Below are 17663 nucleotides of genomic sequence, written 5' to 3'. Positions count from 1 at the left end.
TGAGGTGGTAGCCACGATGATTAACGCCAGGAAGCCGGCCTCGGCGAGAATCTATCATGGTACTTGGAAAGTTTTCTTTCTCTGGTGTCGAGAGCACGGGGTTGCGCCTTTGGCCTTCTCGGTTCCCAACATTCTGGCCTTTCTGCAGTCAGGCCTGGAGGCAGGTTTGGCTTCGAGTTCCCTGAGGAGACAGATCTCTGCCTTGTCTGTTTTGTTCCAGCGAAAGATCGCTAGTATTATGCAGGTCAAGACTTTCATTCAGGGAGTCTCTCATCTACTGCCCCCCTTTAGAGCTCCCGTAGATGCATGGGACCTTAATCTGGTGCTGGGGACCCTGCAGGAAGCTCCTTTTGAGCCATTGCAGGAGGTCGGATTGCCATACCTTACCAGGAAGGTCGTGTTTTTGGTAGCAATAATCTCTATTAGGCGGGTCTCGGAGCTGGCAGCCCTATCCTGTAGAGCCCCATTTCTGACCTTTTTTAAGGACCTTTTTGAGACCACCTCCGCTGTTCCTGCCGAAGGTGGTGTCCTCGTTCCATATTAATGAGGACATCGTTTTGCCTTCCTTTTGTCCAGCTCCAGTACATAGAGTTGAGAAGGCGCTCCACACGCTGGACCTGGTGAGGGCCCTCAGGAGGTATGTGTCGAGGACAGCGCTTTTTCGCCAAACAGATTCGTTGTTTGTGATTCCTGAAGGGCGCAGGAAGGGGCTCGCGTTCTCACATAGCCAGATGGATTCGCCTTACTATTCAAGAGGCTTACCGTATTAGAGGCACGCCGGTTCCACCTGGAATCAGGGCGCACTCGACTCGGGCAGTGGGCGCCTCTTGGGCGCTTCGGCATCAGGCTTCGGCAGAACAGGTATGCAAGGCGGCAACATGGTCAAGCCTGCACACGTTCGCTAAACATTACAACGTACATACGCAGGAGTCGTCGGATGCGAGCCTGGGTAGGAGGATTCTCCAGGCAGCAGTGGCACACCTTTGAACAGGTAGGCATGCGGTGTAGATTGATGAGTTGCTCCCACCCAGGGACTGCTTTGGGACGTCCCACAGTCTCTGTGTCCCCCAATGAGGCGAAGGAGAAACAGGGATTTTTGTGAGTACTCACTGTAAAATCCTTTTCTCCGAGATGCTCATTGGGGGACACAGCACCCACCCTAATAGCCAGTTGGCTTTTGTTTATCTTTGATGGGTATAAACCCTTATTTGTAGGGTGGTCCTTTTTTTTTTCAGACATATGATTTTTTGCGGTAGAGCGAAATTGCTGTCAGCTTTTCCGACTGCTTTGGCACTAAACTGGTTTCCGCCCGCTATTGGGGCGAGGGTGTATGCGGCGGAGGAGGAGCTAACTTGTTTTTTTGTATACTTAGTGTCGGCCTCCAGACGGCAGTAGCACACACCCACAGTCTCTGTGTCCCCCAATGAGCGTCTCGGAGAAAAGGATTTTACGGTGAGTACTCACAAAAATCCCTGTTTCCCTACACTGTGGTGAGCTATGATCCAAGATCACCTCGAGGTGAAGATGTGTCTATAAGACCAGAGGAAGATCAGCAAGAACCTTCATCTACATGTATGCTTGACTGCACCATATGGGTCACTGAATATATTGGAGAAACATGTAGCTTATCACATCATCTCCAACAGTTAGTGAAGATGGTGATAGTGGAATTGGTGAAGCTCCCAGTCCTCCAGTGGAACAAATACAGAGGAACATAGGACCAGATCAAGTAAGAAATCCTTAACATTCACTGATATTTGGGTTATAGGTAGTGTTGAGCGATACCGTTCGATACCCAAAAATATCGTATAGGATGGTATCGCCCGATACGAAAAAAATATCGGGTATCGCCAATTCCGATACCGGAAGTCCCATTCAAGTCAATGGGACTTTCGGTATCGGAATTTAAAAAAGCCCTTTATTTCCTTGTTGGCTAATTCTACATAATTGAAAACAAATAAGAATCATGTAGAATGTATTGTGGGAGGTGGAGGAGACATTAAAGGCATAGTGGTTTATTCAAATCACATGGCATAGCATTAATTCCAATTTTTTTTTTTCAAGACGTTCGGCGTTAAAAAGATATTGACTATGTTAACTTTTTTATATTTAGTCAGATATTTATGTTTCACAACTTCCATGCTCTTCACCTTCTTTTGTACTTCTCCCACACTTTCTCCTTCATGATCTGCAGCAGTAGCATTTTTTTCATCAACTTTTTCTTCACCTTATTCATCTTCTTCTTCACCTTCTTCCCATTAATTTTTTTTTTCCATTCTTCATATTCTTCTTATTCAGCTATTATTAATTTTCATATGCTTTTTTTTCATCTTCTTTTTCTTCATTTTCTTATGGTGACAGGCATTCCTGTAGTACTTGGCTATAAAAGTTATAAGATTACACCTTACGTTCTTCCTGTCACAAAAGATTTACAACAGGATTTGTCCGCGTTCAGTTTGGCCTGCAGTAGCAGGCATTTTCCAGGGGCACCACGAGGAGGAACGACTCACCCCCATTTACTGCTTAGTCTTCTTCCGCTTATAATTTTGATTTTCTTCTATGCTGATTTTTAGTCTTATGCTTTCTGTTCTTCTGCTTTTGCTTCTTCTGCTTCTTGTTCTTCTGTCTTTTGTTCTGTATCTTGGTGCTTGTCTTCATGTTCTTTGTCCTCTTGGTCTTATTATTTAGGGTCATATTTCTGGTCTTCTTTGGTGTGGTCTTCAGGGTCGTCGTCATGGAGATCAATAAGGATTACCAAAGACAATTTCAAAAAGCTTGATCTTGGAAATGTAGCAGAAGGTACAAGAAGGCTGAGAAACTGGAGAGAACCAGCTGACAGTACTGGAACCCGTAGTGGCAGCAGAAGGAACAATAGCCAATGGCACTACTGAGGAACAGCTGACTGTGCTGGACCCCGGTTACTATGCAAGGAGGTACCTGTGCTAGAAACCACTACCAAGGACCAGCTGACGTTGCTGGACCTCGGATACCGAGATGGAGGTACCTAGGCCAAAGGCTCTGGAGAGAACCAGCAGACAGTGCTGGAACCCGGATGGGTAGCAGAAGGAACAAGAGCCAATGGCACTACCGAGGACCAACTGACGGTGCTGGACCACGGTTACTAAGCAGAAGGTACATGTGCTAAAAAGCACTACCAAGGACCAGCTGACGGTGCTGGACTTCGGATACCGAGATGGAGGCACCTAGGCCAAAGGCTCTGGCGAGAACCAGCTGACAGTGCTGGCACCCGGATGGGTAGCAGAAGGAACAAGAGCCAATGGCACTACCGAGGACCAACTGACGGTGCTGGACCTCGGATACCGAGATGGAGGCAGCTAGGCCAAAGGCTCTGGCGAGAACCAGCAGACAGTGCTGGAACCCGGGTGGGTAGCAGAAGGTACCCATCCAAAGCAAAGTAGCCAGGCCGCAAGCCGGCCACAGTTACCGAAACCCACAGTCCTACAGGGGGTCCATGTCCCATTGGCACTACGGATCCAGCCTTCAGTGCCAGTTCCCGCAGCCCACATAGGAGTCACCTAAACTGCAGGCACTGTAGAGTCGGCTAACCCGGCCGCAAGACGACAGGACAACGGATTGGTGGCATAGTGACCTTGACACTACCCGGAAACAGCTGGCGTGCTGGAACCAGGCTGGGCAACAGGGAGTACCCGTGCCAAAGACACTGACGAGCACCAACTGGCGTTGTTGGAGCCCAGGGACAATCATTGTGCAGGCCGAGGCCTACTAGGAGCCAGGTGTAAATCTGAGGTATTTTGACTTTGGAGGGAGCAGGACACTTTGCCCTCCACACAGCAGGGGATCAGCTGACGTTACTGACCCCCACTTTCACATGAAGTGTTTTTTTTTTCTGTGTGGACAGCAGTTCCAAACAACAACTGACGATGTTGGAGCCCAGGGACAATCATGGTGCAGGCCGAGGCCTACTTGGTGGCAGTTTTAGATTGTTTGTAGGCTACAACAGACTGTCAACGTGCTCCAATTAGGCATCTGTCTCCACTCTGTTTCCAGGATTTCACGTGACCACCAACACCGCCAGTTTATGCGTACAGCAGCCGTCTGCCCAAACCACACGTGTTACTGGGGTTCTGTAATGTCAGCAGATCCCCTGATATGTGTGTCTGCCACTGTCTCCTGCTCTGTCCACATTCCCACCGCTTGCAGAGGGAAGGTGGACAGCGCAGGAGACAGTGGCGGACACACATTGGGGGATCTGCTGACATTGCAGAACCCCAGTAACACAGGAACACGTGTGGAATGCGCAGACGGCAACTGTGAGCAGGAACTGGCGGTGCTGGAGGTCAGGGGAAATACTAGAGACAGAGTGGAGACAGAGGCCAAATCAGAGAATGTTTAAATCTGAAGTAGTTACAATTTGGAGGCAGCAGCACTTTGCCCTCCACACAGCAGGTGATCAGCTGACGTTACCGAACCCCACTTTCACATGAACAAGTGTTTTTTTTTTTTTTTTTTTTTTTTCTGTGTGGACAGCACTTCCGAACAACAACTGACGATGTTGGAGCCCAGGGATAGTCATTTTGTAGGCTGAGGCCTACTTGGAGGCAGTTTAAGATAAGACGTTGTTTGAATTTGGAGGCAGCAGGAGAGTTTGCCTTCCACACAGCAGGGGATCAGCTGACGTTACCGACCCCCACTTTCACATGAACGATTGTTTTTTTTCTGTGTGGACAGCACTTCTGAGCAACAACTGGCGGAGTCGGAGCCCAGGGAAAATCAGGTAGTAGGCCGAGGACTACTTGGTCGCAGTTTTCGATTGTTTGTTTCTAGACTACTACTGTCAACGTACTCCAATTAGGCCTCTGTCTTCACTCTGTTTCGAGTATTTCCTCTGGCTTCCAACCACGCCAGTTGCTGCTCTGAAATGCCGTCTGCACAACCCACACTTGTTCCTGTGTTACTGGGGTTCTGTAACAGCAGCTACTCCCTAGAGGTGAGTCAGGCAATGTCTCCTGCTCTGTCCACTTTTCCACTACAAGTAGTGGGAATGTAGACAAAGCAGGAGACATTGCCGTGCTCACCTCTGGAGATGAGCAGATGTTACAGGACCCAGGTAACACAGGAACAAGTGTGGATTGTGCAGACGGCACTTGAGAGCAGAAACAGGCGGTGTTGTAGGCCGGAGGAAATACTCAAAATAGAGTGGAGACAGAGGGCAAATCAGAGAACATATTAAATCAGAGGTAGTCAGAAGTTGTAGGCAGCAGGAGAGTTTGCCGTACACACAGCAGGGGATCAGCTGACGTTACCGAACCCCACTTACACATGAGCGAGTGTTTTGTCTGTGCGGACAGCACTTCTGAGCACCAACTGGCGGTGTCGGAGCCCAGGGAAAATCAGGTAGTAGGCCGAGGCCTACTTGGAGCCAGGTGTAAATCTGAGGTTGTTTGACTGTGGAGGGAGCAGGACACTTTGCCATACACACAGCAGGGGATCAGCTGACGTTACCAAACCCCACTTACACATGAGCGAGTGTTTTGTCTGTGTGGACAGCACTTCTGAGCAACAACGGGCGTTGCTGTAGCCCAGGAAATAAAGTTCAGGTCATAGAAACATGAACACAACAGGAGACCTGGATCCTGTTGCCAGCCAATTATTTATTCTGGAAGAGGACTGGCCAATTCAGGTGAGATCCAGGCCTTGTTCATTTTCAGAAAAGTAAGCCGGTCAACATTATCGGCGGATAGTCGCGTGCGACGGTCTGTTACCACACCACCTGCAGCACTAAAGACACGTTCCGATAATACACTGGCAGCAGGGCAAGCCAGCACCTCCAATGCATACTGGCTAAGCTCTGGCCATGTATCCAGCTTAGAGACCCAATACTTGAATGGGGAAGAGCCGTCTGGGAGTACACTAACAGGGCAAGACAAGTAGTCTGTCACCATCTGACGGAAACGTTGCCTCCTGCTGACTGGAGCCGTCTGTGATGGTGTAGCCGTTTGTGGCTGTCCCACAAAACTTTTCCACATTTGGGCCATACTGGCCTTGCCTTGTCCTGCGGCACTGCCTCTGCTACCTCTTTGTGCAGAGCTTCCATCACTGCCTCTACCCACATGGCTGCTTTGAAAAGCACTACCAGCAACAATTGTGGGGGGAATGGAGAACATGATGGCCTGCACAAGTGTTTCTTGGTACTCCCGCATTTTTCACTCCCGGTTCAACTGTGGTATGAGGCTTTGTAAGTTGTCCCGGTAGCCAGGATCTAGGAGGGTGTACACCCAATAATCAGCCGTGTGGAGAATGTTGGCGATGCGGCGGTCATTTAACAAGCACTGCAGCATGAAATCAATCATGTGCTGCAGACTGCCAACAGGACCGGAAACGCTGTCCCCAGCTTGAGGCAGCATCTCAGCCTCCTCAGCATCACCCCACCCTCGCTGTACACACTGACTACTAGAGCCTTGTGTACCTCCCTCCTCTGGAGAGATGTGTTCATCCTCCTCCATTGACTCCTCGTCATCCTCCTCACTAAGTGTCCCCTGCCTGGGCCTTTGTGTGGAGGCACGTTGCGCAGACTTGCCAGAAGCCGATGGCATTTCTGACTCCTCATCCTCGACCTCTTCAAAAACCTCCTCACTTAGTGCTTGTAAGGTTTTTTGAAGCAAACAGATAAGGGGGACAGTCATGCTGACTAGTGCATCATCTGCACTGGCCATCCGCGTGGAGTCATCGAACGCACGCAAAACTTGGCAGATGTCCCTCATAGTGGCCCAATCAGTGGTGATGAAGTGTGTCCGGCGCACAGTGCGACTTGTTTGCGCCTGATGCAGCTGGTACTCCATTACTGCTGCCTGCTGCTCACACAACCGCTCCAACATATGTAACGTTGAATTCCACCTGGTGGGGAGGTCACATATGAGGCGATGTTCTGGCAGGCGGAATCGGCGTTGCAGAGATGCAATGCGTGATCTTGCCATGCTGGAACGCCGCAGGTGAGCACACTCTAGGCGAACCTTGTGCAGCAGTACATCAAGATCCGGATAGTCCCTCAGAAAGCTCTGCACGACCAAATTGAGCACGTGTGCCAGACATGGTATGTGAGTGAGGTTGCCTAGGCCCAGAGCTGCCACTAGATTTCGGCCATTGTCACTCACTACCAAACCTGGCTGGAGATTCGCTGGCACAAACCACACATCGCTCTCCTGCTTGATGGCATTCCAGAGCTCCTGTGCTGTGTGGCTCCGATTCCCCAAAGAAATTAATTTAAGGACGGCCTGTTGATGTTTGGCCACACCTGTGCTCATATCTGGCCTAACAGGCTCACGCAGTGCTGATTCCGAGGAACTAGAGTAGGAGGAGGACTCAATATGCACAGACTGCATTCCTGCAATCCTTGAAGTTGGCAGAATACGTACAGAGCCACTCTCCAGATCTGTACCCGGCTCCACAACATTGACCCAATGGGCAGTGAGGGAAAGGTATCGTCCCTGTCCATGGCTTCTGGTCCACGCATCGGTGGTCAGGTGGACCTTGCTACTGACGGCGTTTAGTAGCGCATTTTTTATTTTTACCTCCACATGCTTTTGCAGGGCAGGGACGGCTTGCCGGCTGAAATAAAAGCGGCTGGGCACATTGTATTGTGGAACTGCCAATGACAAAGTTCCGGAAGGTGTCATTCTCCACCAGCCTGAATGACAGCATCTCAAGGGCCAGTAGTTTGGCAATGCCAGCATTCAGAGCCAGTGCTCGGGGATGGTTTGCCGAGTATGGCCGCTTTTTCTCCCATGCCTGTGCTACCGATTGCTGGTGAGTGGCCTGATGACTGAGAACGTGGTTCAGTGGGTGGAATTTCACTGGGTCTCTGGACAACAGTGGCAGAGGTTCTTCCATGGCGTTCCAGTGAGGAAGCCGAACCAGCTGTGTGAGAGCTGGAGGTAGAGGCCCCAACACGAGCTGAAGAGGTGGTAGGTGCTGCTGAAGGTTGGCCTACATCTTCAGTGTGTCTGTGTAACTCCACCTCGTGCTTGGTACGCACATGTTTCCACATATTTGTGGTATTGAGGTTTCTGACACTTTTCCCTCGTTTAACTTTCTGATGACACAGCTTCCATTTGATAAAGCAAACGTCATCTGCAACTGTGTCAAAAAAAGACCACGCACTGCAAGTCCTGGGAGCGCCCGTTTTCTGTTTTGGAAGAGGATTGCTCCTCACGGGTGCCAAAGTGGAGGCTACAGGCAACCAAGTCTGCCCCCGCCCTCTCCCTCCTCTTTTGGCCGTTCGGGGAATCTTTTCCTCAGAGCTGCTCCCACCACCTTCCTGTGGCTGACGCCATGATGGGTCAAGGACCGCATCATCTCCACTCCCCTCTTCAAGCATCGGCTGGTCCTGGGTTGTCTCGCCAGCACCGTACGCACCAGAAATTGGCAGCTGAGTCTCATCATCAGATGAGCACTGAGGTGTGCTGACAATAGGCACTGGCCCAGCCGCCTCTTCAGATTCAGAGGGACAAAGCAGTTGCGCATCACTGCATACTCCCTCTTCTTCACGCTCTAGAATGCTGCTTGGCTGGCCACCTCTTTCCAAGCCAACAGAAGTAAAGATTGAGATGGCTCCTGTCCAGGGCTCTCAGACTGCCTGGGCAATTTGGCAGGTGGTGAAGAGACAGATGGTTGCTCTTCAGTGCTCTGGCCCTGGGAGGATGCGGAAGTCATTGAAGTGGATGCGTTAGCTGCCATCCATCTGACAATGGCTTCAATTTGTTCGTCACGCAGCAGTGGGGTACGGCGAGGTCCTACAAAGCTGCGCATGAAGGACACTTGCTTGGTAAAAGTGGGGGATGCCAGGTCACTGGTGGCCGCAGCAGACACCGAATCCCTATGTCCTCTCCCTGCTGAATCCCCCCGTCCTCTCCCTGCTGAAACTCCACGGCCACGACCACGTGCCTTACTCCCTGCCTTCTTCATCTTGGTAGACTGATAAAGATAGGCAGAAAAGTAAAAAAGGGGTGGCTTAGTGTTCCTATTCCTGAACACCTGCTAACCAGTATAAGAAACACTAGTTTGGCTAAGAGTATGTGTACTACACTTTAATATGATCTAATGTGACCTACACAACTGTAAAGTGGAGTATTTGGTGAACTTTATTTCCTTTTTTTTTTAGGGGGGGGGGGGGGAGAAAAGGACGTGACCAAAGTTTGAAAGCTATAGTATCACAAACTTTTTGGAGTGATTACAATGCAGGAAGCTAACCTACAATGCAATTGATGAGTCTCCAAAAAATAGGGTGATACTAGTCTTGCTGGCCCTGAAGGGCACAAGCCAGCAAAAAGGCTCATCTATCTAATCCTATATAGTGTTTGCAACCAACCAATGACAATGGAAGCGGATGGAAGCACACTAATATAGGAGCAAAAATCTGGCTAAATTTGCTGCAAAAAAAGGACTATGTATGAGGCAGTGACGCACACTGAGCGGACTACAACGAGCGATGGCTGTAGAACACACTGCAACGTGAGCTGCACTCACACACAGAGAGACCTATCAGACAGCCAAAAACAGTGCAGAGAAATGGGCTATAGCACTGAAAGGCTCCGCTGTCCACTCCTTTAGTGTTTGCAACCAACGTATATGGATACGTATGGAAGCACACTATACAGGAGAAAAAAAAAAAGCAGCAATAAAAGAAAAATGTGTATGAGGCAGAGACACACGCTGGGCGGCCTACAAGCAGACGTGCCTGCAGGACACACTACACAGCATGGGTCTGCACTCACACAGCCCTTGCAGACAGCTATTAAAACAGCGCTGCTGGGCTACAAAAATACTACAGTGGTGGATTATGTAGCCTGGGTAGAGCAATAGATATGTTTGATGATCGCTATTTCTAACTGTCCCTCACAGTCTTCAACAGCAGCCTGTCCCTAACTGAATTCACAGCAGAGTGACCAGAAATTGCGGCTGCTGCTGTTTTTATAGTGCATCATGACATCATTTCAGCAGCCAATCACAGCCATGCCAGTAGTTAACATGCCTACATGCCTAACAGAATGTGCCCACACTTCTGAGGATCCCCATTGGCTGAATCAAATCGAGCAGGCTCCTAGCATTATGGGAACTTCCGATTCCGGTATTCGATATGAAAAAAGTATCGGAACTAAGTATCGGAATTCCGATACAGCTAATATCGGCCGATACTTGCGGTATCTGAATGCTCAACACTAGTTATAGGACAATAGCACACGAAGGGTATATGATAATAAGACATGGAGTTTAGGATAATTACTTTGACGCTTAGGAGCAGGATAATAACATTTTATTGAATTATCTCTTAGTTTTCATGTATTTTCAGGCCTCTCCTGCTCTTTTTAGAACTTCGACTCTGCTCTAGATTCCACCATGGAGAGTTCATCTTTTTAACAACCCCGACCCGCATGATCGACCCTGGCTTTAGGCACTGCGAGATTCTAATTGCTACAAAATACAGCGACTGCAAATTGTCCTAATAAAATTATCATTGCAGTTTATTTTTTTGTAAAAAATGTGAATCTTTTGAGATAAACCCTCAACTCTGATTTATTGTGTGTGTGTGTGTGTGTGTGTGTGTCAAGCCACACATAGCCAATATAGGGTGACAGTGGGTTGGAAGGAGGCGGGACTGACAGAGGGGATTTCGGGTGACTGTTGACAGAGTAATGGAGGATTTAGTGCTTGGGCAGAGGAGCCAGGCACAGGTAATCGCCGCACAGTGGGGTGCGTCCTCGCCCTCTCACCAAGCGCACTCCCCTGTGTCCCAACATGGCTTCGCAGCCCTCAGCCTGTCACAGCCCTATCATGGCTGGCTCAGGATGACCGTGCAGGAGTCGGGAGCAGGTAATCACCCCACAGAGGGCTACGGAGGGGGCAGCGGGAGCTCTGAGAGAGGAGGCAGCAGCTTTGGACAGGATGGGAGGGGAGCGCAGACCACTCCTCCGCTTCCTACCCATCCTCACTGAGTGCACTCTCCCGTGTCCCGACATGACTCCGCTGCCCTCAGCCTGTCACAGCCCTGTCATGGCCGGCGGGCAATCTGGGCTCACAATACACGAGTGTGGAGTCTCAAAATAAATAAGTGGTCTCACATTGCAAGGGAAGAGGTGCTCACAATACCCAGGTGGTTTCACAGTGCAAGGAGAGCGGTGCTCACACTGTAAGGGGAGGGGGCCTCACAATTCACAGGGGGGGCTCTCACAATACAGGGGGGATCTCACACTGCAAGGTAAAGGGTGCTCACAATACACGGGGTCTCACAATTCACAAGGTTTCTCACACTGCATGCGGGTCACACTGCATCGGGGGTGTCACTGCACAGGGGGCTGACAATGCACAGGAGGGGATGATAATACAGGATATAATCTATAGTAATTAGTAAACACACTGAAGGAGCACACAGGGGTGTAGACCCCAATAAGTGTCCACAATCACAGCAGTCTCACTATCCGTTATTATGCAGGTGAGTGACGGTGGTAAAATGTAACTTATAATAAAACTGAGTAAACATGTATGATACAAGCATGTACAGCTAACATACAATCACACACTTACAGCTAACTCACACTCACTCATACAGCTACTCGTACGGCTTCTTTTACATTTGCAAGGGTTTTTTGCGGCTCGTTTTTGCAGGCCATATCGCCGCAATTTTCACAGTCTGCCGCAATAACGGACCGCAAAAAACTTGTGGATCGCTGTTTTTCAGGTTTCCAATACGATGGAAGAAGTATTGGAAAAAGAAAAACGTTCCACAAAACAGTTTGTTTTTGCGGCCCCATTGATTTTCAATGGGGGCCGTGTCCGTAAGCTGTGACAAAGATCGAGCAGGCTCAATCTTTTTTCACAGCCGCAAATAAGGCCCTCACGGCCATATGGCACATGGTTTTCCAACTAATTTTTGCCGGCCAATTTTGCAGCCCCATAGAAATCTTTTGGGGCAGCAAAACCTGGTAAATATAAAAGAAGCCCAACACACACACTCACACACACGTACAGCTAACACACACTCACACACGTACAGGCTAACATGCACACACGTTCAGCTAACACACTCATGTAATTGTCCAATTACGTTTGAAATGTTTTTATGTGCAATATAGTAACATAGTTATTAAGGTTGAAGGAAGACTTTAAGTCCATCTAGTTCAACCTATATCCTATCCTAACTTGCCCTAACATGTTGATCAAGAGGAAGGCAAAAAAAAAATCCATGTGGCAAACACTAAGCTTCACGTTGGGGAAAAAAAAAATCCTTCCCGACTCCACATACGGCAATCAGACTAGCTCCCTGGATCAACGCAATATTAAGGGAATTAGTGTATATACCCTGTAATATTATACATTTCAAGAAAGGCATCCAGTCCCTTCTTAAATTTTAGTAGGGAATCACTCATTACAACATCATATGGCAGAGAGTTCCATAGTCTCACTGCTCTTACAGTAAAGAATCCGCGTCTGTGAGTATGCTTAAACCTTTTTTCCTCCAGACGTAGAGGATGCCCCCTTGTCCCCGTCACAGGTCTAAGAGTAAAAAGATCATTAGAAAGGTCTTTGTACTGTCGCCGCATATATTTATACATTGTAATAAGATCACCCCTAAGCCTTCGATTTTTCCAAACTAAATAACCTCAAATGTAATAACCTGTCTTGGTATTGCAGACCCCCTAGTTCCCTAATAACCTTGGTTGCTCTTCTCTGCACCCGCTACAGGTCAGCTATGTCTTTCTTATACACCGGAGACCAGAACTGTACACAGTATTCTAAGTGTGGTCGCACTAGTGACTTGTATAGAGGTAAAATTATGTTCTCCTCATGAGCATCTATGCCTCTTTTAATGCATCCCATTATTGTATTTGCCTTTGCAGCAGCTGCCTGACACAGGCCACTAAATGTGAGTTTGTCCTCCACCTATACACCCAGGTCTTTTTCAGTGACAGTTTTGCCCAGTGTTTTTACAATTAAGCACATAATTATTTGTTCTACCAAAGTGCATGACCTTACATTTATCCCCATTAAAGCTCATTTGCCATTTATCAGCCCAAGCTTCTAGTTTACATAAATCCTCCTGTAATATTGAATTGTCGTCTGTATTGATTACTCTGCAGAGTTTAGTGTCAAAAGCTTACCAGAATAGTCTGACAGGAACTGTCCCTTGTAAACCCATGGTGATATTGGGTTATTCTTTAGATACTCCAGTATAGTATCTCTTAGAAAACCCTCCAGGATTTTACCTACATTATAATTAGTTATAACTAACCACAGTAAGTTACTATGCCTGGGCAAGACCGGGCTCTTCAGCTAGTGGTTTATATGTAAGAGGTGGGAGGAGGGCAGTTAAACCAAATGTCACTGTGTCCTCTGAAGTGTATACTAAGCATACACAAGCTCCCGACAAATTGTGTCATGTACAGATGTCCAATACAGAGGCGCTTTTATTTTAAGGCTACATTCACACGTCGCGTTTTTTTCGCGGCGGTTTTAAACGCGCGATTTTGCCGTGAAAACGCAAAAAATAAGCATCCCATGCATTGCTATGGGATTCTGCAATACTGTGCTAATGCTGCGTTTTTTTCCGAGGCGGAATCGCTTCGCGGTAAAAAAAACACAGCATGCTCATTAATTTAGCTGAATCGCGGCAATCCCGCACCCATAGGAATGCATTGTTCTGCTTACTTTCCGCATGTGGCTCTGCACACCATGCGAAAAGTAAGCAGAACATTTGTGGATGGTACCCACGATCCGGAGGAGGGGACTCTCTCCTTGGGGCTGTGGGTACCATATCCCTGTAAAAAAATAGAATTAAAAAATGTTGTTGTTCTCACCTTCCAGCATCCCGCGCAGCCTTCCCGCCTTTATCCATGCTCCCGATCCCAGTAATCCTTTGAGAGAATGACCGCGATGACGTCGCGATCTCCCGGGAGCACAACGTCTCGCGGTGATTCGCGCAAAGGATTACTGGGACCGGGAGTGTGGAGAGAGGCGGAAAGGCTGTGCGGGATGCCGGAAGGTAAGAATAACTATTTTTTATTTATTTTTTACATCCTATCTTTTAGTACTGATGCTGCATAGGCAGCATCAGTAGTAAAAAGTTGGTCACACTCGTCAAACACTGTTCTCCAAGCGATGCTACAGATCGCTTGGAAAACGCTAGCTTTCTGCAAGCTAATTACGCTTGCAAAACGCTAGTTTTTCCGCGGGAAAATCGCAGGAATTTAAATGCGATTTTTTTTTTTTTTTTTTTTTTTTTTCTTTTTCCCGCGGAATGGAATCCGGAATTCTCGCGGTAATTTTTGCGAGAGTTCCACTACGTGTGCGCACAGCCTAAATGTTGCACAACAAGAGACCTTTTTAACAACTCTGCACCTCTTCTGGTCTCCTCAGGTGTCCGTGCTTCTATATGCAGGTTCCTCAAACCCACATTAAGGCTATGTGCACATGTAGATTTTGGTCCTGCGGATTTTTCCACGCGGATTTATAAAAATCTGCAGGTAAAATCTCATGTCAAAAGACCTGCGGTTTAGCACTGCGGTTTAACACCTCTACAATGGAGAAGGTGTGAAACCGCAGCGGAATCCACACAAAGAATTGACATGCTGCGGGTTTGAACCCGCAGCAAACCTATGTGGAAAAATCCACAGCATGTGCACAGCGTTTTTCAGTTTACCATTGAAAACAATGGTACTGTACAACACACCTAAATCTGCTGCGGACCCGCAGCTCCTGAAACGCTGTGGATCCGTAGCAGAATCTGCACCGTGTGCACATAACCTTAAAGGACTTATCAATCATTCCTAGCATAGGATTTTGACTATAGAAGCCACTTCCTTGGTTTCTGTGATGATCATTCTCACATTATTATTTGACATCAACATTCTCTCTCCACTCACTTTCTTCAGACCATTGTCACCACCACACTCACAATATTTCAGAACTTCAGAAAAGCATAAAAACACATGAGCAACCATATCTTACTCCATAGTCTGTGATCATAATCAGAATAATTTTATTTCTATAAGGCCAACATATTACAGAACTTACAGCATTTTACATTTTAGAGGGGACTTGTACAGACCATAGACATTATAGCATAACAATAAACACACAGATCAAAACAGATACCAAGAGGAATTGGGGCTCTGCTCACAATCTTACAATCTATGAGGTAAATGGGGATACACGAAAGGTAGATGGTAACAATTGCTTTCATTGTTCGGACCAGCCAAAGTTTTAAGAATCGGGTGTTCAAGTAATGCTGCATGATCCGTTTATCAGCCTAAGTATGTAACAGTATGGACACCGAGGGCTATTAAATGCATAAAGCATGTGAGAATATGATGCGAGGAGCCTGGTTATGGTAAAAATTTTGAATGAGCAATGCAGGCATAGTTAGGTTAACGCGTTGAGATGGTAGGCCAGTCTGAACAAATCTGTTTTTAGGGCACGCTTAAAACTGTGGGGATTAATCATATTAAGCTGGGTAGTGCATTCCAAAGAATTAGCTCAGCATGTGAAATGTCTTGGAGACAGGAGTGGGAGGTTCTGATTATTGAGGATGTTAACCTCAGGTCATTAGCAGAACGGAGGGCACGGGTTGGGTGGTAGACTGAGACGAGGGATTAGATATAGGGTGGTGCTGAGCCTGGAGTGCTTTGTGGGTGAGGGTAATAAGATTGTATTTGATTCTGGAGTGGATGGGTAACCAGTTTAATGACTAGCACAAGGTAGAGGCATCAGTATAACAATGAGAAGAGAAGGGACCTAGGACTGATCCTTGAGGAACTTCAACAGTAAGGGGAAGATGAGGCGGAGGAGCCAGCAAAAGATACAGTGAAGGAGCTGTCAGAGAGGTAGGAGGAGAGCCAGGAGAGAGCCGTGTCCTTTAGGCCATTGGAGCGGAGCATAGTGAGGAGGAGCTGATGATCCACAGTGTCACTGTGATGCGCCTAGGCCTGTGCTACCACCAATCTTCTGCATTCAGGTCATATTTTAAGGAATTCACTTAACCCAGTAAATTAGAAGAATAGTATAAATGTGATTTTACTCTATTATATTATATTGCTGCATTGAAACCAGTTGGAAATCTATATGGGAAGCACTAATTTTCAAAATTATAGTATAATAGCTGAAGAGCCCAGCGCTGCCCGGGCATAGTAACTAACTGTGGTTAGTTATAACAAATTATAATTATTCTCCATCCCATAGTCCCATGCCCATATACCCATCATACATATCCACGATCCCATGGGCCCGTGCCCATATACCCATCATACATATCCTCCATCCCATAGTCGAGTGCCTATATACCCATCACACATCCTCCATCCCATAGTCCCATGCCCATATACCCATCATACATATTCTCCATCCCATAGTCCCATGCCCATATACCCATCATACATATTCACCTTCCGATAGTCGAGTGCCCATATACCCATCACACATCCTTCATCTCATAGTCCAATGCCCATATACCCATCACACATATCCTCCATCCCATAGTCCCGTGCCCATATACCCATCATACATATTTGCCATCCCATAGTCGAGTGCCCATATACCCATCACACATCCTTCATCTCATAGTCCCATGCCCATATACCCATCATATATATCCTCCATCCCATAGTCCCGTGCCCTTACACCCATCATACATATCCTCCATCCCATAGTCCAGTGCCCATATACCCATCACACATCCTCCATCCAATGGTCAACCATTATGACATCATAATGAGCGGCGGGGCTTGCAACCTTTGACATCAGCGTCGCCATGGCAACCATTGTGACATCATAATGAGGGGCGGGGCTTGATACGCACACACTGTTTCCCGTTATGTAGATAGGGGCATTATGACCTCATAATGAGGGGCGGGGCTTGACCCGCACACACTTTTTCCCCAGTATGTAGACAGGGGCAAAATTGTCTGGTGAATTGGAACGCGTGGGGTTAAAATTTCGCCTCACAACATAGCTTAGGACGCTCTCGGGGTCCAGACGTGCGACTGTGCCAAATTTTGAGGGCTGTAGCTGCAACAGTGCGGATGCCTATCCTGGACACATACATACATATACACTTTGAGTTTATGTATTAGATTTATGCAAAGTGCATCATATAGATTTATTTACTTCTGTATACCATGTTACAACAGCTCTCTTCCCATATCTTTGCAGTAATATTTTTATTATCATGTGAGATCTGCCTCTTTTTAGCTTGTTTTGCATACCCTTTGAAAATATAATTATTTCTATAATAAAAATTGTAATTTATTATACCCATTGACTACGATATTGTTTTCCAGGATGTCCCTCCTGACAGGACCACCAGGAGGTTGTCCTTCGTATCCTTGATGGGGACAGGAACACAGAAAAGGTAAAATAGCCCCTCCCCCGCTACCACCCTTCAGTGCTTTTCCTGTTCCTATCAGGGACAGACGCAGAGGAGCACAGGGCACAAAGATCAAAAGTACCTGCGGGCTGGAGTTTCCCAGGCATGGTCGGATCCTGGTTGAGCTGGGGCTCCTGGGAAATTCCCCTTCCATGGGGGTTCAGAGTGGAGATCCCTCAGCCTATGTGCCCACGTAGTTTTTAGGTGCTGAGGATTTCTCCCCACGGATTTTGTAATATCCGCAGGTAAATTTCAGGTCAAAAGACCTGCG

Source organism: Dendrobates tinctorius, unplaced genomic scaffold, assembly GCF_039654945.1.
Source record: "Dendrobates tinctorius isolate UK_male_01 unplaced genomic scaffold, ASM3965494v1 ptg000028l, whole genome shotgun sequence".
Classification (NCBI taxonomy): Eukaryota; Metazoa; Chordata; class Amphibia; order Anura; family Dendrobatidae; genus Dendrobates; species Dendrobates tinctorius.
The sequence above is the reverse complement of the archived record's forward strand: the minus strand, read 5'-3'. Positions refer to the sequence as shown.